This window comes from Sturnira hondurensis, unplaced genomic scaffold (genome assembly GCF_014824575.4).
Source record: "Sturnira hondurensis isolate 20B ecotype Veracruz unplaced genomic scaffold, ASM1482457v3 Scaffold0021765, whole genome shotgun sequence".
Classification (NCBI taxonomy): Eukaryota; Metazoa; Chordata; class Mammalia; order Chiroptera; family Phyllostomidae; genus Sturnira; species Sturnira hondurensis.
In genome coordinates, this window is record NW_028094396.1 from 2,200,870 (window position 1) to 2,224,720 (window position 23,851).

Consider the following 23,851-nt stretch of genomic DNA (forward strand, 5'->3'; position numbering starts at 1 on the left):
GGTTCCTTTCCTCATTCTGGTGCTATAGGCTAGGGACTCCAGTTTTGAGTTCAGACCCCATACTTTTCAGGGAGGATCTACCAGCCACTGAAATATCCCTCCAGAACTTCAATTGCTGCCTCTGGGAAGCCCAGACAGCCTTTTCATGCCTCTATACTTCCTACCAGTCTCAATGTGGTGATGTGGTTTCTTCTGTAAGTCCTTGGTTATTAGGCTTCTCTCCAGCATGTGTTCACTTGGTTTTTTAGGATGATTTTTCTATAATTTAGTTGTAATTTCAGTTTTATCCTGGAAGGACATTAGTGTAGCGTCTACATACTCTGCCGCCATCTTGGATCCCAGCAGAGTTCTTGTTTCTTTGCTCACTCTCTCCTTCTTTTGGTACTCCTATGATGCAGATGTTGGTACACTTGATGATGGACCAGTGGGCCCTTAAACCTTCTTCTTTGGATTCCTCTTGTTTGGGACTCTCTGTGCTTCCTGGACTTGTGTATCCTTTTTCTTCACCAGGTTAGAAAAGTTTTCCATCATTATTTTTTTCAAATAGGTTGCTCTCTCACTTGCTTGCTTGCTCTCTCACTTCTCCTTATGGCACCTCCATGAGGCAGATGTTGGTACACTTGATGTTGTCCCAGTGCCCCTTACACTATCCTCTTTTTTAAAATTCTTTTTCTAGCCCTGGTTGGCGTAGCTCAGTGGATTGAGCGCGGGCCTGTGAACCAGAGGGTCACAGGTTCGATTCCCAGTCAGGGCACATGCCTGGGTTGCAGTCCGGTTCCTTGCAGGCTAACTACCACTGGGGGGGGGGGTGCACAAAGGGCAACCATGCATTGGTGTTTCTCTCCCTCTCTCCTTCCCCTCTAAAGATAAATAAATAAATTTTAAAAAATAATAAAAAATAAAATTCTTTTTCTGTGCTCACTTCGGCAGCACATATACTAAAATTGGAATGATACAGAGAAGATTAGCATGGCCCCTGCGCAAGGATGACACGCAAATTCATGAAGCGTTCCATATTTTTAGATGCTAAAATCCTCAACAAAATATTGGCAAATCGCATCCTACAATACATCAAAAAGATCATACACCACGACCAAGTGGGATTCATCCCAGGGATGCAAGGATGGCTCAATATCCACAAATCAGTAAATGTAATACACCACATAAACAAAAGCAAAGACAAAAACCACATGGTCATATCAATAGATGCGGAAAAAGCTTTTGATAAGGTACAACACCCATTCATGATAAAGGTGCTCAGCAAAGTGGGAATAGAGGGAGCATTCCTCAATATAATAAAGGCCATATATGAAAGACCTACAGCCAACATCATACTCAATGGGCAAAAACTAAAAGCTTTTCCACTAAGATCAGGAACAAGACAAGGTTGTCCACTTTCACCACTTCTATTTAATATAGTATTGGAAGTTTTAGCCTCAGCGATTAGGCAAGAAAAGGAAATAAAAGGCATTCAAATTGGAAAGGAGGAAACAAAACTGTCATTGTTTGCAGATGACATGATAGTGTACATGGAAAATCCCATAGACTCTACCAAAAAACTGCTCGAAGTAATAAATGAGTTTGGCAAAACAGCATGATACAAAGTCAATATCCAGAAATCAAAGGCATTTTTGTATACTAACAATGAATCAGTAGAAGCAGAAATCAAGGGAAAAAATCCCATTCAATATAGCAAAAACAAAAATAAAATATCTGGGAATAAATCTAACCAAGGAGATAAAAGACCTGTATGCAGAAAACTACACAACACTGAAGAAAAAAATCAAGGAAGACACAAATAGAAACATATACCGTGTTCATGGATTGGAAGAATTAACATCATCAAAATGTCCATACTACCCAAAGCAATTTACAGATTCAATGCAATACCTATTAAAGTACCAATGACATATTTCACAGACATAGAACAAACACTTCAAAGATTCATATGGAACCATAAAAGACCCCGAATAGCAGCTGCAATGTTAAGAAAGAAGAACAAAGTAGGAGGGATCACAATACCTGATATCAAACTGTATTACACGACAACTGTAATCAAAACAGCCTGGTACTGGCATAAAAACAGGCACATAGATGAATGGAACAGAATAGAGAACCCAGAAATAAACCCAACTCTCTACAGTCAATTAATATTTGACAAAGGGGGCAGTAACATAAAATGGGGTAAAGATGGCCTCTTCAACAAATGGTGTTGGGAGAGCTGGACAGCTACATGCAAAAAAATGAAACTCGAGCACCAACTTACATCATACACCAAAATAAATACAAGGTGGATAAAAGACTTAAATATAAGCCGTGATACCATTAAAGTCCTAGAGGAGAACATTGGCAGGAAAATATCAGATATTTCATGCAGCAACAGTTTTACTGATATGTCCCCTAGAGCAAGGAATATAAAGGAAAGAATAAACAAATGGGATCTCATCAAAATAAAAAGCTTCTGCGCAGCTAAAGAAAACAGCATTAAAATAAAAAGACAACCAACTGTATGGGAAAACATATTTGCCAATGATACCTCAGACAAAGGTTTAATCTCCAAAATATACAAAGAACTCACACGACTTCACTCTAAGAAGACAACTAACCCAATTAAAAAATGGGGAAAGGACTTGAACAGACACTTCTGCAAGGAGGACATACAGAGGATCCAGAGACACATGAAAAGATGCTCAATATCACTAGCTATCAGAGAGATGCAAATTAAAACTACAATGAGATACCACTTTACACCGGTGAGAATGGCTATCATAAACAAAGCAATAAACAACAAATGTTGGAGAGGGTGTGGGGAAAAGGGGACTCTGGTCCACTGTTGGTGGGATTGCAGACTGGTACAACCATTATGGAAAACAGTATGGAATTTTCTCAGAAAACTAAAATTGGACTTGCCTTTTGACCCAGCAATTCCACTGCTGGGATTGTATCCTAAGAACCCTAAAACACCAATCCCAAAGAACCTATGCACCCCAATGTTCATAGCAGCACAATTTACAATAGCCAAGAGTTGGAAGCAACCTAGGTGCCCGTCAGTAAATGAATGGATCAAAAAACTATGGTACATATACACAATGGAATTTTATGCTGCAGAAAGAAAGAAGGAGCTCCTACCCTTTGCAACATCATGGATGGAACTGGAAAGCATTATGCTGAGAGAAATAAGCCAGGTGTTGAAGGACAAATACCATATGATCTCACCTTTAACAGGAAGCTAAACAACAAAACAAACAAGCAAGCAAAATATAACCAAAGACACTGAAATAAAGAACAGGCTGGCAGGGACCAGAGGGGAGAGGGGAGGGAATTTCAAGGGAAATAGGGGAGGGATTTAGAGGAACAAATATAAAGGATACATGGGCAACAACTGAGAAGGGTGGAAATGGGAGGGAGGGGGGAGCACGGGGGTGGGATGAGATGGGAGTAATAGACAGAAAACTGTAGTTGAAAAATAATTAAATTAAAAAATTGGAAAAAATAAAAAATAAAATTCTTTTTCTTTTTTCCAGATCCCCCGCCTTTTTTTGCTGTTCTGATTACGTGTTTTCTTCTTTTAAAAAAAAATTTTTCAAAAGACCTTATTTATTTGTTTTTAGAGAGTGGGGAAAGGAAGGAGAAAGAGAGGGAGAGAGACATCAGTATGTGGTCACCTCTCATGCACTCCCTACTGGGGACCTGGCCCGCAACCCAGGCATATTCCTCGACTGGGAGTCTAACTGGCGACCCTTTGGTTTGCAGGCAAGTGCTCAATCCACTGAGCCATGCCAGCCAGTGCTGTTTTCTTCTTTCTTATCCTCCAAATCACTGAATTGATCCTCTGCTTAATCTAATCTGTTGATTCCTTGTAATGTAATTTTAATTTCAGTTATTGTATTCTTCATTTCCAACTGGTTCTTTTTTATGTTTTTATCTCCATTTTTATGTTTCCTTTGTCTTTGTTGAAGTTTCACTGATTTTATCTAGTCTTTCCTCCCTCGCCTGTGGGGGTCACTGAGTTGAACATCATCGCACAAACCAAAAGATCACCAGTTCGATTCCCATTCAGGGCATATGCTAGGGCTGCAAGCCAGGTCCCCAGTTCCTGGAATGCTAGAGACAACCAATTGATATTTCTCTCATACATCAATGTTTCTCTTTCTCTATTTCTCTCTTACTTCCCCTCTCTCTAAAAGTAAATAAATAAACCCTTAAAAAATAAAATAAATCTACTCTTCCCCTAAGTTCATTGAGCATCATTATAACCAGTGTTTTGAACTCCGTGTCTGGTAGATTGTTTATCCCCATTCTATTTAATTTTTTTTCTGGAGTTTTGTTCTGTTCTTTCATTTAGGACAGGTTTCTTTGTCTCCTCATTTTGGCTGACTACCTGTGTTTTTTTTCCTGTGCACTAGGTAGAGCACTTAAGTTTCCTGGTCTTGGTAGAGTGGCTTTTTGCAGTAGGTGTCCTGTAAGGCCAGTGGCACAGCCTCCTCAGTCACCTTAGCAGGGTGCTTCAGGTGTGACCCCTGTGTGGGATGTGTGCATCCTCCTTTTGTAGTTGAGCTTTGGGTGCTCTTGGCACATCAATTGGAGGGATTGGCAAATTGGAGGGATTTATTCCCCAGGTTGATGGGCTGTGAGGTGTGTCTGTAATTAAAGTAGAGATGCTATTCAGGGTCTGACTCATGAAGCAGGACTCACTTCAGCAGGACTCTGGTGCCTAGCAGCTCTGCTGGTGTGTTGCTTGTGAAGGTGGTTATATGGTGCTCCAGTATGGTCTGAAGCTCTCCATCAGCTGGCTCAGGGGCTTCCCGAGAGGTGCAAGCCAAGGTCAGCTGCCACCTGTTCCCTTCCTAGGCCTCTTAGCAGATGGCTGCTACTTATGTTGAGCTTGGAGGTGCCTGGGAGGGCCAAACTGTGAACCAAGGATGACTGCCACTAGCACTTGGCCTAGGGTCACTTAGCAAGAGGTACAGACATGCTCTTGGGTATGGCAGAATCTCAGGGAACAGCCAGGGTCGGGTGAGCAGTGTTAGATTGATAGAGACTCAGGTATACTATCTGCCTGCACCCACAAGGGAGGATTCAGCAAAGGAACAATAGCCTCTGCCAACACTTCCATCTGAGAGAAAACTGACCCTCCAGCCCTCATCCTGAAGCTGTAAAATTCACTTTCTTCCTGTATATCCCTGGCTTTTTAAGTTGCCACCCCAGCACTGGAGTTGAGACCAAGTGAGTCCAAGTCAGTGTGTAGGCCCTTTAAGAGGAATGCCTGGGACTCCAGGAGCACTCTGTCTCATTCATCCACAATCCCTGCTGGTTTTCACAGCCAGAAGTTATGAGGGCTATTTTTTCTGGTGCTGGAACCCTGGACTGGGAACCTGTTGTGGAGCTGGGATCCCCTCACTCATCAGAGATGTCACCATAGATGAGATATTCCTTCTGATTTTTAACCACTTCTGGGGACTGCTTTGTGTGGTATCAGAGACTGCAGCCCCACACAAACTAGGCCTTGAAAGAGGCCTGTAAGACTTGACCAGAAGGCTAAGAATGCAGGAAGCAGGCATGACCTAATGCTAGCACTGAGGGTTCCTGTGGGAAATCAGGCCTGAAGAATGCATTGTACCCTTTGGAGCTTGTTTTGCTTTGTATGGCTATTGATATAAACTGGATATTTAAGTTCAAGGTCCATAAAGAGCGAACTCCTTATCTCATGAAACATGCCTTAAGGACCCTCTGGTGTCAGCATGTGTAACAGACCCTGACCTGAGGCAGACCTCTGTGTTCCTTCAATTGTTATCTATAGATAAAACTGGTTTTCTATAACTATAGACTTTTGTCATTGATTGAAGAGCTATGCATGCATGCTGTACACCCTTACACATACTGATCCCCTCAAAAAGGCATTTCAGAGAAGAGCTTGGGACATTCTCCACTAGAGGGAATCACCTTTTCCATGATAACAGATTGTGTCTGGGATGACTCATTTCATCTGTCACTGGGAGAACTCCGCAAGATGGAGTTCCCCTCAAACCACCAGAATTTCCATCCTTTTTAAAGCTGAATAATATTCCATTGTATGTATATACCACATTTTTTATCCATTAGACACTTGGATTGCTTTCACTTTTTGGCTATTGTGAATAATGCTGCTATGAACATTGGTGTACAAATATCTGTTCATTCCCTGCTTTCAATTCTTTTGATATATACCTAAATGTGGAATTGCTGGATCATAGGGCAGTTCTGTTTCTAATTACCTGAGGAACCACCATATTGTTTTCTATAGCATCAGCAGCATTTTACCTTCCTATCATAGTGCAATATTATACAGTAATGAAAATAAATGATGAGAATTAAACGTATGACACGGGAACTTCTAAACATGTCATTCCCTTCCTTGGAACATTCTCCCACCCCACCCAGGGCTCCACCTGGATAAATCCAACTCATCTTCTAAGTCTGACATAAGCAGTACACTTCTGAAAAGTCTTTCCAGTCCACCTGCTTTCATCCCACCTCCCAGGACCCTGTTAGGTCCCCATCCTCTGTCTCTCCCTGTCATAGTCATCATCATATTATATTATAATTGCCAGTTATTGTATGCCTCTTTTACTACTAGACTGAACTTCTTGAAGGTAGAACTGTATATGTCTTGTTCATTGCTGGATCCTCAAAGTTGGATTAGAACAGATGTTAAATAGTATTGTTAATTGATGAGTTTTAAAAATGTGGCAAAGTAATAGCATTCATAGTCCTGAGACCTCCCCCACCAAATCTTTCCATGTCCCTTGAAGCAAACATTCATAAGCTATGAATTTCTTCACTTTCTATCTCCTAGAACCCCATGAGCTGGAAGGGACTTCTGTGGGTCATTGTATCCAATCTCCTACAGAGTACAGTCTCCATCATGGCCTTCCTGAGAGTAGTTTTCCAGCGTGGCTGGAGCAATTCCAAAGATTATCACTATGTGGTATGCATTGAATGTTATAGAAATTGTAACTAAAAATAGCAAACAAACAGAGGTTTATTTCCCTCACATTCTAAGAAGCCCCAAGGAGGTGATAGGTTACCCTGGTTTAATTATTCAATGATGTCTTTGGTGCCCAGGCTTTTTCCATCCTTCTGCTTCACTAGCTTCAAAATGTTGCCTCTCCATCCTTGTGTAATTGTTGCCTCATGATTATAGAATGACTGCCACAGCTCCAGGCATCACATTACATTAAAGACAAAAAGATAGGAAAGGGGGCATTGCCAGCAAGCTCCCCTGTGCTGCCTGCCCCTTCTATAAGAAAAAAAAAACCCAAGAAGTTCTATAGCGTATTTCTATCTATGTTTTACTGTCCAGAACTATATCATTAATCACAATGTGAAGGGAGACTAGAAAGGTAAGATTTAACTTTTCTGGCTTCTAGAGTGGAAGGTGATAAAGTAGGGAGAGGAATGACTATTGAGGCTGTTTTGTGCAGCCATTGTCTCTTTTACAACAGATCCTCTGCCACATGTCGGGATTGAACAGAAACCTGGTTAGGCCAAGGACACAACTGGTACCACATTATAGTTAGAAATTTCCCAAGTGACCAATGGAGTCACCTGATTTTTCGTTTTCCTATCACAGATATTGCCCTCAAATATCTACTTCCACCTTCTCATGTTCTCTACCCCTCAAATCTCCTGTTCAGCTTTTAATAGCCATGTGATATAGACAACTTATACCAACTCTGGGGTGAGGTAAGGAATAAAGCTGCCCAGATGATTCTCCCAAGGGGTGTCTCTGAATATCTCCATGACATTTTGATGAAAAGAACACTGGGTGGGAACAAGGAGCTTGGGGTCCTCACCTCAGCTCTACAATATTTGACCTGTGTGAAAATGGGGCACTGCTTGTGTTCTTTGGGCCTCCTTATCCTTGCCTATAAAATGAGAGGGTCAGACTAGATGATGTCCCAATTCCCTGACAGCAATATCACTCTGGTTTCGATGATTCTGCTCCTTTCATGGGCTCTGAAGATCCCAGGAGATGGAAATATAGTTGCTTGACTGCATTACCTTTGCTTGTGCAAGTTATTCTAAGCAGCTGGGACACTTGTGTTACTCACTATCTTGGTGCCACACCCCAGCCCTTGCCCAGGTGTCAGCTGGCTCCTCCCTAGGGGTGCAGATACCAAATGAGCTTGCTGGAATGGGATATTAAAAGCCTGAACTTAAACAAATACAAAAACAAGCTAAGCAAAGCCTAGCTAAACAAAAACAAACAAGCTAAGCCTCAGCCTTGGTCCCTGAAATACTTGGTTTCTGCTCAATGCTTGCAGCTATGTGGCTGGTTCTCCTACTCCTGCTGTGGCTTTGTCCTGTGGCCCCAAACTCAGGGACAGGTGAGGAGCCATGCTAGGAGGTCAAAGGGACCCTGGTCTCTAGGCTCTCTCTTTTCTTCCTCCCTCCTTTTCTCCCTCCCTCCCTTCCTTCCTTCCTTCTCTCCTTCCTTCCTTCCTTCCTTCCTTCTTTCCTTCCTTCCTTCCTTCCTTCCTTTCTTCCTTCCTTCCTTCCTTCCTCCCTTCCTCCCTTCCTCATTCATCCAATCATTCATTTGATCATTTATTCATGTATTAATTTTTGTCCCTGCATGATCCACCTCCTGGGCACTAATGTTTACTAATTCATGAATTAATTCATTTATTCAGGTACTTACTAAGCATCTGCTGGTGCTTAATGTGGCTTTTCTGTGTACTGTCTTTATATTTATAATTGATGATTAACTTAGGAAGGTTTGTTTTCACTGAGGAGTCCAGAGGAATGTCCAGAGGGGTTCCTGTGAATAGAAGCATCATGTAGCTCTAGAACGTGCACTATTGGGTGGGGGAAGGAGGAAAGGTGGTGTGACAAAGCCAGATTCAGGTTAATAGGCTGACTCACTGGTCAACTGCCATGCACCAACCTATGAGGTTTGCTCAAATGTCCCTAGAAATGCTATGGGTGGATAAAGTTGTGTTTATCAGAACTTCTCTGGGGGAAAGCTAGATGCCATTGGTGGGGATATACTGGGAATGGGAACTTTAAGGGACATGCTTAAGTAATAACAAGCACATTAAATTGCTCTGTAATAAAGGACTTTGGGGAAGGGCAGGGCTTCAGTCTGGCTGAGTGGGGTTTGTGAGCTTGGGGCTGGAGCAGGATTTTTGGAAACCATAGAGAGGACGAGGAGGCTACCTGTGCCTGCCTTCCTCACCCTACCCAGCAGTGCAGTGAGCTCATCTCTTCAACACAATCGTAAAACATGTTTAAAGAGAATTGTTCTGGAGGGGGTGTAAACTATTATTGTTGGGTTCTTCACCCAGCCCTATTTGGGCCTGTCATTCCTGGCTCCACAGCTTGTGCCTTTTTTACAAAGTATATTTTATTGATTATGCTATTACAGTTGTCCCGTTTTTCTCTCCTTTATTCCCCTCTGCCCTGCACCCCACCTCCCACTAGCATCACCCACCTTAGTTCATGTCCATGAGTCGTACATGTAAGTTCTTTGGCTTCTCCATTTCCTATACTATTCTTAACCTCCCCCTGACTATTTTGTACCTACCATGCATGCCTCTTGTTTTCTGTACCATTTACCCCATTCTCTCCCCGTCTCCCCAGCGATAACCCTCCTTATGATCTCTGTTTCTCTGAATCTGTTCCTGTTCCAGTTGTTTGCTTAGCTTGTTTTTGTATTTGTTTAAGTTCAGTTGTTGATAGTTGTGAGTTTGTTGTCATTTTACTGTTTATATTTTTTATCTTTTTCTTAGATAAGCCCCTTTAACAGTTCATATAATAAGAGCTTAGTGATAAGGAAATCCTTTGACTTGACCTTATCTGGGAAGCACTTTATCTACCCTTCCATTCTAAATGATACCTTTGCTGAATACAGTAATCTTGAATGTAGGTTCTTGTCCTCGATGACTTTGAATACTTCTTTCCGGCCCTGATTCTTTTGAGTCATCTGACATTCTTGTGTGAACTCTTTTGTAGGTAACTGTTTTCTTTTGCTGCTTTAAAGATTCTCTCCTTCATTTTCATCTTGGCTAATGTAATTATGATGTGCCTTGGTGTGTTCCTTCTTGGGTCCAACTTCTTTGGGATTCTCTGAGCTTCCTGGACTTCCTGGAAGTCTATTTTCTTTGCCAGATTGGGGAAGTTCTCCTTCATTATTTGTTCAAATAAGTTTTCAATTTCTTGCTCTTCCTCTTCTTCTGGCACCCCTATGATTCAGGTGTTGGAATGTTTAAGGTTGTCCTGGAGGTTCCTAAGCCTCTTCTCGTTGTTTTGATTTCTTGTTTTTTCATTTTGTTCTGGTTAAATGTTTATTTCTTCCTTCTGCTCCAAATCATTGATTTGAGTCCCAGTTTCCTTCCCTTCACTGTTGGTTTCCCATATATTTTTCTTTATTTCACTTTGAATAGTCTTCACTTTTTCCTCTATTTTACAGCCATATGCAACCATTTCTGTGATCACCCTGATTACCAGTGTTTTGAACTCTGCATCTGATAGTTTGGCTATCTCTTCATCACTTAGATGGGTTTTTTTTTTTTTTTTAGTTTCAATCTCTTCTTTCGTTTGGGCCATATTTCTTTCTTTGTTAAAAGATTTTATTTATTTATCTTTAGAGGGGCAGGGAAGGAAAGAAGGAGAGAAATATCAATGTATGGTTGCCTCTTGTGAGTCCCCTGCTGGGAACTGGCCTACAACCCAGGCATGTGCCCTGACTGGGAATCGAATTGCAATCGTGTGGTTCGCAGGCCCATGCTCAATCCACTGAGCTACACCAGCCAGAGCTGGGCTATATTTCTTTATCTCCACATACCCATTACATTGTAAGGGGAAGAGCCTCAGGTATTCACCAGGGTGGGGCAACTCATTTGGCTGTGTTTTGGTGTTATATGTGGGGGAGGGGTCATAGAGGGCACAATGCCTCTTGCTCGGCTCTTGGCTGACTTTCTGTCACTTCCCCAATACCCACAAGCAAACTGGGCCCTTCTGGTGCTGATTTTCAGATGTGTGGGCTTGTGTACTTTCTAGGAAACTTTGAGTCTCTCCAGTGAACTGTCCTGTGAGGCTTGGAGTTTCTCCTGCCGCCGCAACCCACACAGGTTTTTGCAGCCAGAGGTTTTGAGCCTTTCTCTTCCCAGTGCTGTTACCCTGGGTTGCATGAACTTTCTCACTCCCCAGTTGTTCCCCCCATTTTATCTACACACAGATGTGGGATCACCTGTTCCACCAGCTGCCACATCACCTGCCTGGTTCTCCATCCACCACCTTGTCATGTGTCTCTGCCCCTCCTACTAAAGAAGAATGCCTCCTCCCCTTCTAAAGAAGAATGAATGTTTCTTCTCTAATGCCTTGGTTTTGGGACTTCCATACAGTTTGATTTTCTGGCAGTGCTGGTTGTTTTTTTGTTCTTAAGTTTGTTATTGTCCTCTTTTGGTTGTGTGAGAAGGAAGTGTATCTACCTACACCTCCATCTTGGCTGTAAGTTCCACAGCTTGTGCTTCTCTAGCCTCTTGATATGAAGCCAATGGGATGGTCAAGGAGCATCCACCTCAGGTATGACTCCTTACCAGGAAGCCATTTTATGAGGGGCTCACCGTCCCTCCGCCAAACCCAGTGGCTGTCTCCTTTTAACTGCAGCACAGCACTTTCCATACAGTATGATGACATTCTGGTTACTTGTAGTGTGCTGGTGCTCCGTTCACTAGACTGAACTACTGAAAGGTGTTTTGGGGGTGATGATGGGGCAGGGCAGTGGAATATATCTCCATGATCCACCATGGCACTTGGCTCAAAGGGTCACTCAATAGACTGAAATGAATGAATGAATGAGTGGGTGAGTGAATAGTTGCTTGCTCATTAAGGAGTTGGACTTCCTTTCCCTCACTGTGCTGTCACTTTTCTGATGTTGCCAGTCAGGACTATTAGGAACTGTAACTTTCTTCTGGCTCATGGACACTGTGGGAGGTAAAGTGTGACCCTAAGTTCAATTCAGAGCTTTAAAATTAAGTAAAAATTATTTGGCACTAGATGTACAAAAATGCATTTCTTCCCCATGTTTTAGGAGTAAGAGAAAAAGGTTAACCCAGTTGAGAGGATGTAGAAATACTTCTGAGAATAGATTGATTTTATTTTTTAAAACTATTATGGAAAATTTCAAACACATGCAAGAGTAGAGAGACTAGTATAATGAATCTATTGGCTAACTTCAAAATTATTAACCAAGTTCTTATCTACCATATTTTAAAAATATAACCAAAGTAGTGTATCAGAGCTGAAATAATTAATTGCTGTTATTTAATGCCTATCAATGCACATATTTCTCTGTCAAAAATGACATTTTGTAGTTGATTCATTTGAATCAGAGTCCAAACAAAGTCCATACATTACATTTAACTGGTATATTTCCTAAAGTCTCTTTGAATCTATATCCAACCCCACCTTTTTCTTATGCTGTTAATTTGTTGAGAAGAAACCAGGTCACTTGTCCTGTAGAATGTCCTACACTTTCAATTTGTCTAATTGATTCCTTGTAGATTTCTCTGTCCTCTGCATTTTCTGAAATCTGGTAGTTAAAGTTCATTTCTTTTGGGAGGAATATTTATAGATGGGGCTTTGTACTCCCTATTGCATCTCAAAAGAGACACACAACATTTAGTTGCTCTACTTCTACTGGTGTTAAACTTGATCAGCCCACTGCATCCACTACAAGTCTATTATAACAGTTCCCTCTCAGCTATTCTTTGATGGTTTTAGCCTCCGTTGAGGATTGGCCATTAGACTCCTTTGTTTTATTAGTGGTTTCAAGATGGCAGTTTTCTAATTCTGTAATTCTTTCTGAATTTATTACCTGGAATTCTCCTATAAAGAAGATATTTCTCTTTGGTTGGTATGAAAAAAATGGACAAATGTTTAATTCTTCATTTGTCATTTTCAGAATAATAATCTAGTTCCTTAGCAACCCTGGGGAAGTTGAATTTAAACGTGACCTTGAAAGATAAGAATGTTTTCTGCTACTGTCTATGGGAGGAAGAGTCTTTTAAGAAGAGGAAACAGCTTGAGCAGTGGCTCAAAAGCAGAAGCAACAGGGTGTTTAGAGAATGGCAGAGGTTGGTGGCAAGTGCAACCAGAGGCCTTTTAAATGTGGACCCTGAGCGTGGTGTGGTGGGAAGAGCAGGTGAAAAGCCAGGATTGCTGGTTCTACTTCCAGCTCTGTCACCCTCTCAGACAGGACCTTGGGAAAATGGCTTTTTTATTTCTAGATCAGTGGCTTTTAATCTTTTCTGGCTATAATCCACATTAATAAATGTATTTCACACTGTGACCCAATACACACATGCATATATATAAAACAAAAATTTCAAACTCCAACTTACACTTATATAAACAATGTATATGGATATTTTCTATTCCATACCATCCCATCATATCCTATCCTATTCCATTCCAAAAAAATGTTTGTCATGACCGCTGAATTGATCTCTGACTCACAGAGGAGCTACAACCCTTGTTTGGCTGGTGTCTGGGGCTCTTTTCCAGCTCCAGTTCTCTTTGTTCCACCCCTGGTATTGGTGACAACCTGAGACTGGACCAGGCACTTGGGAAGAGGGATGTGAGAAGGGAAACTGATCATTTACAGAAGACTCCTGAGCTGAACAACAGGCAGAAGCCAGGCCACACTCAGAGCCTCCACCCTGGCCCTGCCCAGCCATTTCACCATTACCTTGAGAGGTCTGAGTCCCCAGGCCACTGCTTCCCCTTTCATCAGACACCTGCTGCTCCCTGTTTCCATAACATGCTGGGTTGGCCACACCTAACCCTACATTCTCTCAGAGGCCTGCTCCCTGTTGATCATGTCAACTTTGGAAGGCCCTCCAGTTTATTCCTAAACAAAGCCCAAGGCAGGTGCTAATGCACCAGCAGGCAACTGGGAAGGTCAAAGTAAAGTAGAGAATATCATTGAGAGTCCTGGGCATGAGAACACCTGGGGCCTATTTCCACCTGAGCCACAGAATTAGCATGTAACCTGGACCATGGTCCCTATCTGCCAATGCCTTGCTTTCCCCATCCCTTAAAGAAGATAAACAGCCTCATCATGAAGTAGATGGTAGGAGAATCAATACTTCATTCTGTTTTATGGCTGACTAATATTCTATTATATAGATATACCATATTTGTTTTATCCATTCCTCAGTTGATGGACATTTGAGTTGTTTCCACTTTTTGGCTATTATGAATAATGCTGCTAAGAACATTCATGCAGGTTTTTATGTGAACATGTATTTTCAGTTCTTTTATGAATATATCCAGAAGTGGGATTGCTGAAACATATGGTTAACTCTGTGTTAAACATTCTGAGAAACTGTTAAACCATTTTCACTGTCAAACCATTTTTCAAAGTGGTTGTGCCATTTTTGTTTTCTTAATTTTTATTTATTTATTTTTAGAGAGAAAAGAAGGGAGGGAGAAAGAGAGGGAGAGAAACATCAATGTGTGGTTGCCTCTTATGTGGCCCCCACTGGGGACCTAGCCTGCAACCCAGGCATGTGCCCTGACTGGGAATCGAACCAGTGACCCTTTGGTTTGCAGCCCACACTCAATCCACTAAGCTACACCAGCCAGGGCCCATTTTTTAATTCTACTACAGTGCATGAAGTTCCAATTTCTCCATGTTCTCCTTAACCTTGTTTTCTTTTCCTTTTGTTTTAGTCATCCTACTTGGTGTGAAGTGGTATCTCATCATGGCTTTGATTTACATTTTCTGGATGACTAATGAGGTCTCCTTTCATGAGCTTATTGGCCATTTGTATATCTCTTTGAAGAAAAAGAAGATTTTTTATTTATTTTTAAAGAGAGGAGAGGGAGGGAGAAAAACATTAATCAGTTGCCTCTCACACGTGCTGCAACCAGGGACAGGGCCTGCAACACAGGCAAGTGTCCTGACTGGGAACTGAACCGGCAACCTCTTGCTTTGCAGGATGATGCTCAACCAGCTGAGCCATGCTGATCAGGGCTGGATATATTCTTTGCCCATTTAAAAGTTGGGTTGTTTGTCTTTTTTGTTGTTGTTGTGTTGTGGAAGTTCTTTACATATTCTAGATAAAATGTTTTTATCATGTACATGATTTGCATATTGTTTCTCTCATTCCATGGGTTGTCTTTTTACTTTCTTGATAGTATACTTAAAGGCACAAAACTTTTAATTTTTGATCAAGTCTAGTTTGTCTACCTTTTCGTTTGTCACTTGTGCTTTTGGTGTCATATCTGAGAAATCATGACTTCGTGTAAGGTCATAATGATTCACATCTTTGTATAATGCCTGGAAGTTTTATAGTTTGAACTTTTACATTTAGATCTGTGACCTATTTTGAGTTAGTTTTTGTGTATGGTGTGAGGTACAGGTCCAAATTCATTCTTTTGCATATAGATCTACAGTTTTCCAACACCATATGTTAAATACCTCTATTTTTAACGTCTCTTTTTCTGTAGGCAGCTGCTCCCAACCCCAGCCCCTCTGCTGCCTTGGAACAGATCACCACTGCAACAGAGGGAGCTGCTACTGTGATGCATTCTGCCATGTGGTGCCTGACTGCTGCCCAGACCACCATGCCCTCTGCAACCCTGGTAACTCACATGCAGGCTCTTTTCGACCCCCAGCAGACCTGGGTGCTGTGACTCACAGAGGCACAGCAGAGCCCCTGTACTTCAGGCCAAGGCCAGGATGTAAATGCCTGAGGTCCCTAATAAGCCTGTGGTCCTTGAAGTCTGTCCATTGTATGTCAAAACTGCCTACACATTCCTTCCAGCTTTGTTTCCTCACTGCTCCTTATCACCTACTGTCCCCTCTGAGTCACTTTTCCAGGTCCCACAGAGAGAGGTTAAGCTGTTGGTGGTTGGAGATCAGGGTGGAGAATAGGGTGGTTGGGTTCTACCTAGCTGCTCCACCTTCTCTTGCAGAGTAGATGCCTCTTGACTGTCTCGTGTAGACTTTTGAGACAGGCAGGAATCTGCAGAGAGGTTCAGAGGATCTTGGGCAGTAGCACGGGGATGAAAGGGAAGGACAAGCACAGGAGCTTTCATCCCATGTTTCCCAGTTTCTCAGAATACCAGGATGGTGCTGCAGATGGTGTTGAGGGTGGAGAATGCTCCAAGTGCTGTCAGAATCAATGTCGACAGGATGCAGAGCATGGTGAGTGCCCTAGAGATTCTCCCAGAAAGGGTGGTGGCAACCCGCTCCTGCCTCCCTGGCTTTTAGGCCCCAAAGTCAGGGAGCAATTGCCGTAGTCAGGAAAGAGGCCTGAGCTGGGGCAGAACTCCATCGCAGCCATGGTTTTAGGGCTAGAAGCCAGGGTTTCTACCCATGGACTCTAACTCTTGAATTTTATATAGTTTTCATGTGTCATGAAATATTATTTTTCTTTTAACTTTTTTTCAACAACTTAAAAATGTAAAAAAAATTAGGTTCATTCATTGATACTTGTGAGTTTGTCATTTCACTCTTCATATTTTTGATATTCCTTTTCTTAGATGGGTCCCTTTAACATTTCATATAATAAGGGCTTGGTGATGGTGAACTCCTTTAACTTGATCTTATCTGGGAAGTACTTTACCTCCCCTTCCATTCTAAATGATAGCTTTGCTGGATAGAGTAATCTTGGATGTAGGTCCTTGCTTTTCATGACTTCAAATACTTCTTTCCAACCCCTTCTTGCCTGGAAGGTTTCTTTTGAGAAATCAGCTGATAGTCTTATATGAACTCCTATGTAGGTAACTCTTTCCTTTCCTCTTGCTGTTTTTAAGATTCTCTCCTTATCTTTAATCTTGGATAACTTAATGATGATGTGCCTTGGTGTGTACTTCCTTGGGTCCAACTTCTTTGGGACTCTCTGAGCTTCCTGGACTTCCTGGAAGTCTATTTCCTTTGCCAGACTGGGGAAGTTTTCCTTCATTATTTGTTCAAATAAGTTTTTAATTTCTTGCTCTTGTTCTTCTCCTTCTGGAACCCTATAGTTCAAATATTGGAATGTTTTAAGGTGACCCAGAGATTCATAAGCCTCTCTTCACTTTTGAACTCTTGTTTCTTCATTCTGTTAGGGTTGGATGTTTATTTCTTCCTTTTGTCCCAAATTGTTGATTTTAGTCCTGGTTTCCTACCTGTCACTACTGGTTCCCAGAATATTTTGTTTTATTTCGTTTTGGTATCTTTCATTTTTCACCCAAGCTCAATCAGTTCTGTGAGCATTTTGATTACCAGGGCTTTAAATTCTCTATCAGATATGCTGGCTATCTCCTCATTGCTTAGCTCTCTTTCTGAAGTTTTGCTTTGTTCTTTCATTTTGGCCCTGGTCTTGGGGCACCTGGTAAGTTGTAAGGGGGCGGGGCCTTAGGTACTAATCAGGGCAGGGGAACCCTCTTTGTGGTACTGCAGGGCTGCCTGTGGGGGAGGGGCCAGAGAGGGAACAATGCAGTTCACCTGCTCAGCTCTAGCTCACTTTCCAGCAAATTCTGGTGTGAGACTGGGAGTTTCTCCCACTGTGGCAACCATCAGAGTCCACAGTCATCTCTGAGTCTCAGTTTTCCATTCAGTCAGGCCCACCCACATGGCCCACCACCTTGCCTTGGGTTCTCTCCATCTGCTGTCTTACCAGTCTGGTTGGTCTCGTTGACTGTTTCTTGGTTGTTGAAGTTCCATGTAGTTTGATTTTCTGGCACTTTTGGCTGTTTATTGATTTTAGATTGGTTGTCATCCTCCCTTTGGTTGTGCAAGGAAGCAAAGGGTTTCCACCTACACCTCCATCTTGGCTGGAACTCTAAATATAAAAAGATTCTTAACTTGTTAACTATACACAAAATAGGCAGCAAGACAGATTTGGCTCATAGACTGTATTTTTCTGCTTTCTGCCCAAATCATCCTCTGTTCTTTACTTTTCTGAGTCCTGGCTTCAGCCCTGACCTTTTCAGATCTCTCTGACCAGCACTGGAGGTGAAGCCTTGGGCCCATCCTAGCATATGTTGACTCTGAGAAGAGAGAAAGGCAGCGTGATGCAATGGAAAGAGCCTGGACCCAGAGCCATGTAGATCTGGGTTCAAGCCCTGGCTCCATCACTTATCACTTGAGTGACTTCCTGCAACTCCTTTAGCCTTTTCGACCTTCCCTTTCCTCATTGGTCCCCAGACTTTCTGGCACCAGGGACCAGTTTCATGGAAGGCAATTTTTTATGGACTGGGGTGAGAGGGGTGTGGTTTGGGGGATGATTCAAGAGCATCACATTTATTGTGGACTTTATTTCTGTTATTATTACATTGCAATATATAATGAAATAATTATACAACTCACCATAATGCAGAATCAGTGGGAATCCTGAACTTGTTTTCCTGCAATAGACAGTCCCATCTGGGGGTGATGGGGGACAGTGACACCGAAAGTGTGTTGCTCATGTCCAGTCTACTCTAATCTCATTTTGGTGGCTCTCGCTGCAGAAAACCCTGCTTCACAAAGGCGGGATGTTGGAAATGGAAGCAGGCTTTCCAGTGCTTTTGTGGCAATCTCAGAATATTCCACCTTGACTTTAACCAAGAATGCATAAAGATTTGAAGTTGTCTTAAAACATAATTTTAAGCCACCGTCATTTGTGATCTCAAGCAGTTGATTTTCTTCTAGCACCTGGCTTATTTATAAATGGGTCACAGATCCATTTCTTCCCAGTTCAGGGGCCTTCTGTAGTTGGGAAGTAATGCTCACACTCTTTTGAAAGCTGAGGGGATCATGCACCAGCTGGGAGAAAGAAGGCCCTGGCTCAGTCTCTTTCTAAATCTCTACTAATGTTTGAAACATGTCAAAAATTCCAGTGTTCACTTGTAGCCCCCATAATTCCAGTTTGGCTTTGAATGCAGCCACTTGATCTGCCCACTTGAACACAGTTGTTCTTGTCCCCTGAAGTGACAGATTGAGTTCCTTGAACAGTTTGAATATGTTGCACAAGTAAGCAAGTTTTGTGACCCATTCTGTGTCACTGAAATATGCTACCAGGGGTGACAGTTTTTCTAAATAAATCTCCAGAGCAGCTGTCATAACTCAAAAACTGTGGCCAGCGATCTCCCTTTAGAAAGCCACCTCTGTGTATAAGAGAGGACATGTGTGCTCTGCGTCCATCCCTTCACAGAGCTGCGTGAACAGATGTGAGTTAAGGGCATGTACTTTAATGTGGTTGCTCATTTTAATCACATCCTGCAAAACGTTGTTAAGTTCAGGTGACATTTTTTGGCTAGCCAGCATTTCTCTATGGATGACACAGTGCGTAGACTCACATTTGGAAGTGACCACTTTGACCAGAGTAGTGAAACCAGAAAGCTGTCCAGTCATGGCAGCTGTTTCGTTTGTGCACATACCAACAAAAAATGACCAGTTTGGTTTTCCTGATATGTAAGCATTCAAAGACTTGAATAGTTCTGCAGCTGTGGTATTGATTGGCAACGAAAGTGCACATAAAATATGCTCATGCACATCTTCCTGAAAAATATATTGCACAAAAACAAGCATTGTTGCCTTGTTGTCAGCATTAATAGACTTGTCATCCTGGATTTTGTACCACAGTGACTCATTAGTCCTCTCTAACAATTGTGCCTCAATACCCTCTGCTATTTCATCAGTTTGCATAGTTATGGTGCCAGCTGAAAAAGGAGCATGTGCCACCTTTGGAATGGGAGCTTCTAAAAACTCATGACAAATATCCTTAGCAGCAGGCAGGATCAACTCTTCACTAATAGCAAAGGGCTTCTTAGCTTTAGCAAAGTGGTTAGCCACTAAAAATTATATTCTCAGTGTAGACACATTTGATGAAGTGGTAGCCTTCAGTAATTGCTTCTGTTCTTCATGTTCATGTTTTTTTTTTTTTTTTGGATAACTCCAAAGGCTTGTCTTTTAATGCAGAGTGCTTGGTCTGCAAGTGGCAGGGCAGTTTTGAAGGTTTCATGACTTCGTTGGATAGCTGGTTGTGGGGGACCAGTTTGTTTAAGTCTGGCAAATGTGACTTGGCTCTGTATGGAAAACCTACAGAAGCAAAGTGGTGGGCAGGAGCCAGACCTTCAAACTGAGTTTTCCCGTGGAAATTAGGCCTAGAAAATGCATACAGATTGTAAACTGTGACTGAGACAAGTGCACAGTGTAAGAAAGAGGCAGAGGTGGAAATGGTAAATAAAATAATGGGTGGGCCATGTGCAGACTAAAACAAGTTCAGAATCTGACGTAAAGCGTGCCACCAGATGCAGCTAAAATGTCACTTTTCACTCATTGATGGGGTTTTGATATGAGTCTGCAAGTGATTGATTTATTATCATGTCTGTGCAGTCAAACCTCTCTGCTAATGATAATCTATATTTGCAGCCGCTCCCCAGGGCTGGCATCACAGCCTGAGCTTCACCTTGGATAGATCATCAGGCATTAGAGTCTCATAAAGAACATGCAACCTAGATCTCTCACATGCACAGTTTGCAGTAGAGTTAGCACTGCTATGAGAGTCTAGTGTTGCTCTTGATCTGGCGTTAGGCGAGGCTATGGCGATAATGTGAGCAATGGGGAGCAGCTGTAAATACAGATGAAGCTTAGATTGCTCCTTCTCTGCTCGCTTCCTGCTGTGCTGCCTGCTTCCTAACAGGCCAGAGGTCCATACTGGTCTAACTGAGCTACAGAGGGAACAGGCCTTCACTTTCTGCTCACTTAGGTCCAGCGGTTTCTCCAAACCAGCCTCCCAGGGATGTTCCTCTCCGTCTCTGTGAAGAGAGTCGGGGAGAGAGCCTCACACCTCTCCTGAAGCTCCTCCCCAGGGCCGTGGAGCAGAGTTCACTTTGCTACCTGGACCTGCTGGGCACAGTGGTGCTCGTCTCTCAGCTGCCATCCTGTGTGCTTCCACGGTGGTCCAACCAGAGGAAAATGGAAACCTGCAATTGTTGTAAACACATCTAAATCTGCATGGAATCAGCCATATGAATTAAAACACATACATTTGGCTCATGGTGTTCGTTATTTTGTGATAGTTACAGCGAATCTTGCAAACCTTTCTTTAAAGTAGAAAGTAAGAACCTAGCACCCTTTGGCTAAGTAATTTGTGCCTCTCCAATATTCCTTCCCAGGTATCATATAACTGCCTGTAAGCCCTGTACTAGCATGGTCTGACTCCTGTAACCTCATGCCCACACCTTCTCTTCCCAGGGAGAAAGGAGAGGCAGGGGTCCATCTTCTGGTGGGCTTGGACTGGCTTCTGGGGGAGGGTCTCCTCGTGTGAGGATTTCAGAGTGGTGGGAAGGTGATGCCAAGGGTTTTAGGGGTCTGCCGGGCCCTTTGCCTGCCCTCCCAGACCTGCTCCTCCTCCTGTTCTATGAATAGGTCCCCGCCCTCCAGCCTTCCGGACTCTAGACCTCAGGGTCGTCTTTTACTTCTCTCTGCCCCAAGCTGTCCTCTGCAAGGTGCCAAATCTTTCTACTTCTACTTCACAGTGTGGCTCATATTTGCTCCCCTTGTAGTCTCATTGCCCAAGTCCCAGGTCACAGCCTCCTAACCGGTCCTCTTGCCCTGGACTGTCCCCTGACTGGTCTCTGCCCACATTGTACTGCCCAAAGAAGAGCTCTAATGTTGCCAGTTCCCTCCTCAAAAACCACCACTGGCTTCATGGCCCCAAGGCACATTTTTGCCTTACTGCCTACTGGCTGTCCTCCTTCCCACTCCTGTGTTCCAAATGAATGGAATGACCCATGACCCCCATCTGAGACTCACTCTACACTTTTGCTAATCTTAATTTCTCTGAAAGCAGAACATGAGTAATTTATTTAGAAACACACTCCCAGTGAGTAGGGGTGAGAGAAAGGGACAGTAGAACAAGGAACAAGTGAGACCCAGTACAAAGATGTTTACCCCATGGGCCCCTGCTATGGCTGACTGGTGGCTTTATCCTGTGGGATCTTCTGAGAAGTCTTACAAAGTGTGTCTGAGAAGCATTGGTCCCAGGAGTGAAATGGGAAGCATCTGCCCATTGGCTCCCATTCCCATGGTCTATGAATTGCTGTGTAGGTAGTTAACTCTTCCAGTCCTTTGTTGCTGGTATGTGAGAGCTGAGCAGCTCCCAGAAGCATCCTGAGCCTTGGTGTCAGGGAAACCCTGAGGCAGAGAGCAAATGGCACCTGGCAAGACACTGCTTGGTTGCTCCTGGGAAAATGGTCTCTGTAGTAGTGGCTGGAGTAGGGCATGAGACCAAGAGGACTTGAAATGGTGCATGTAAGGTATCCCACCCATGGGCTTTCAGAAACATATTTCTTCCCTCTGGCTCTTCCAGCTACAGGTTTCTCCTCCTGCCAGGGACAGAGCAGCATAGCGTAGCGACAACGGTGGGCCTTCTTTGAGTCCACCCACTCATACTTCCAGAGCCTGAGTTCTCCTTTCCTTTCTAGGAAGAGTTTTGCAGGTGAGACTGTGAGGTGTGGCCTCTTTGGTTGGAATGGATCATCCGGTGAGCATCCTGGACCCTCATAGCTAAGTTTACCCAAACTAAAGAGACAGTTTCTGAGATGTTCCAGTCACAGGTTCCTCTCTAGTTGAGTGTGTGTGTGCACACATGCATGCACTGTTTTAATCCTCACCCAAGGGTACATTTATTGATTTTAAAGAGAAAGGAAGGGGAGGGAAAGAGAGACAGAGACAGTGAGAGAAACATCAGTCGGTTGCCTCCTGACATGGGGGAGAACTCTCAGCCTAGGTTATGTGCCCTGACCAGGAATTGAACCTGCAACCTTCTGGTGCATGGGACTACACTCCGACTAACTGAGCCACCTGGCCTGGGCATGCATGCATATTTTATTTTTCCTCGGCCCTTACATTCTCCCCTCCTGTGTCTTCCAAATACCTTCCCTGTGAAAGTCATTTCCGTGGCAGCATCAGACCACCTGGGAAAACAGAGGGCTGCAAGTTAAACTACAACGAAAAACCCACATCCACAAGAACGTCTAAAGTTAAAAGGCCCAGTGACACCAATTACTGATGAGACTGTGAGGCATCTGGAACTACCATAATTTGCTGGTGTGGTGTGAACTGGCACAATCAATTTGGAAAATTGTTTGATTCTCTTTACTAAAGTAAACACATGCATACCCACAGACCCAGCAGTTCCACTCCTGTGGGTATACCCAAGACATATACAAGAATGTTCATAGCAGCTTTATTCAGAATAGTGAAAAACTGAAAAGATCTTAATGTCATCCATAGGAAAATACATCAATAAATTGTGGCATATTTATACAATAGAATACTACCCAACAACACAAAATAATGAAGTGCTGTTATATACAACAACATGAGTGAGTCTTGCAGGCATTATGGTAAGCGAAATAAGCCAGACACCATATAATTGTGCATTAAGTGAAGTTCAAAAATGGGGAGAACTAATCTATAGTGACGCAAGTAAGAACAGTGCTTTTCAGGGGATACTGACTGGATGGGAACACAAGGGAGCCGGAATGATTCTCTCCTTCCTGTTGAGGGGCTGAAAGGGCCTTATTATTGTGATCTGAGTGGCAAATACATCCTGGGAGTATACACATGTCAAAATTCATCAAGCGATATACCACTTAAGGTTGATACAGTTTACTGTGTGTAGGCTACATTCACACAGAAGAAACAAATGGACAAATGAACAGAGGGCTCCCTGCAGTTTCCTGTGCTACCGCCTAGGGAAGCAGGGCTTGGAAGGGGGCCCGCTCTCAGGGCCTGGCGTACTTAGCTGATTCTCAGCACCTCCCCTGCCTGACGGGGTCCCATCTACACAGTCTGTGTACACTCGACATTTTGAGCCCG

The 23,851-nt window shown here is 43.0% G+C and overlaps 1 protein-coding gene and 1 non-coding gene across 2 annotated transcripts in view; both read left to right on the forward strand.

The window, feature by feature from the left end:
* The first annotated feature begins 914 nt into the window (after positions 1–914).
* Positions 915–1,021, forward strand: LOC118978318 (U6 spliceosomal RNA). The gene has a single exon (XR_005064687.1). It is a non-coding gene; the product is annotated as a U6 spliceosomal RNA (small nuclear RNA).
* A 7,249-nt stretch (positions 1,022–8,270) lies between these two features.
* MUC20 (mucin 20, cell surface associated) overlaps positions 8,271–23,851 on the forward strand; it is a 33,030-nt gene continuing 17,449 nt past the window's right edge. Inside the window, exons 1-3 of the mRNA XM_037033679.1 lie at positions 8,271–8,369; positions 15,502–15,636; positions 16,107–16,201. The gene's annotated coding sequence lies outside the window, so the exon portion shown is untranslated. The remainder of the gene's footprint in view (positions 8,370–15,501; positions 15,637–16,106; positions 16,202–23,851) is intronic.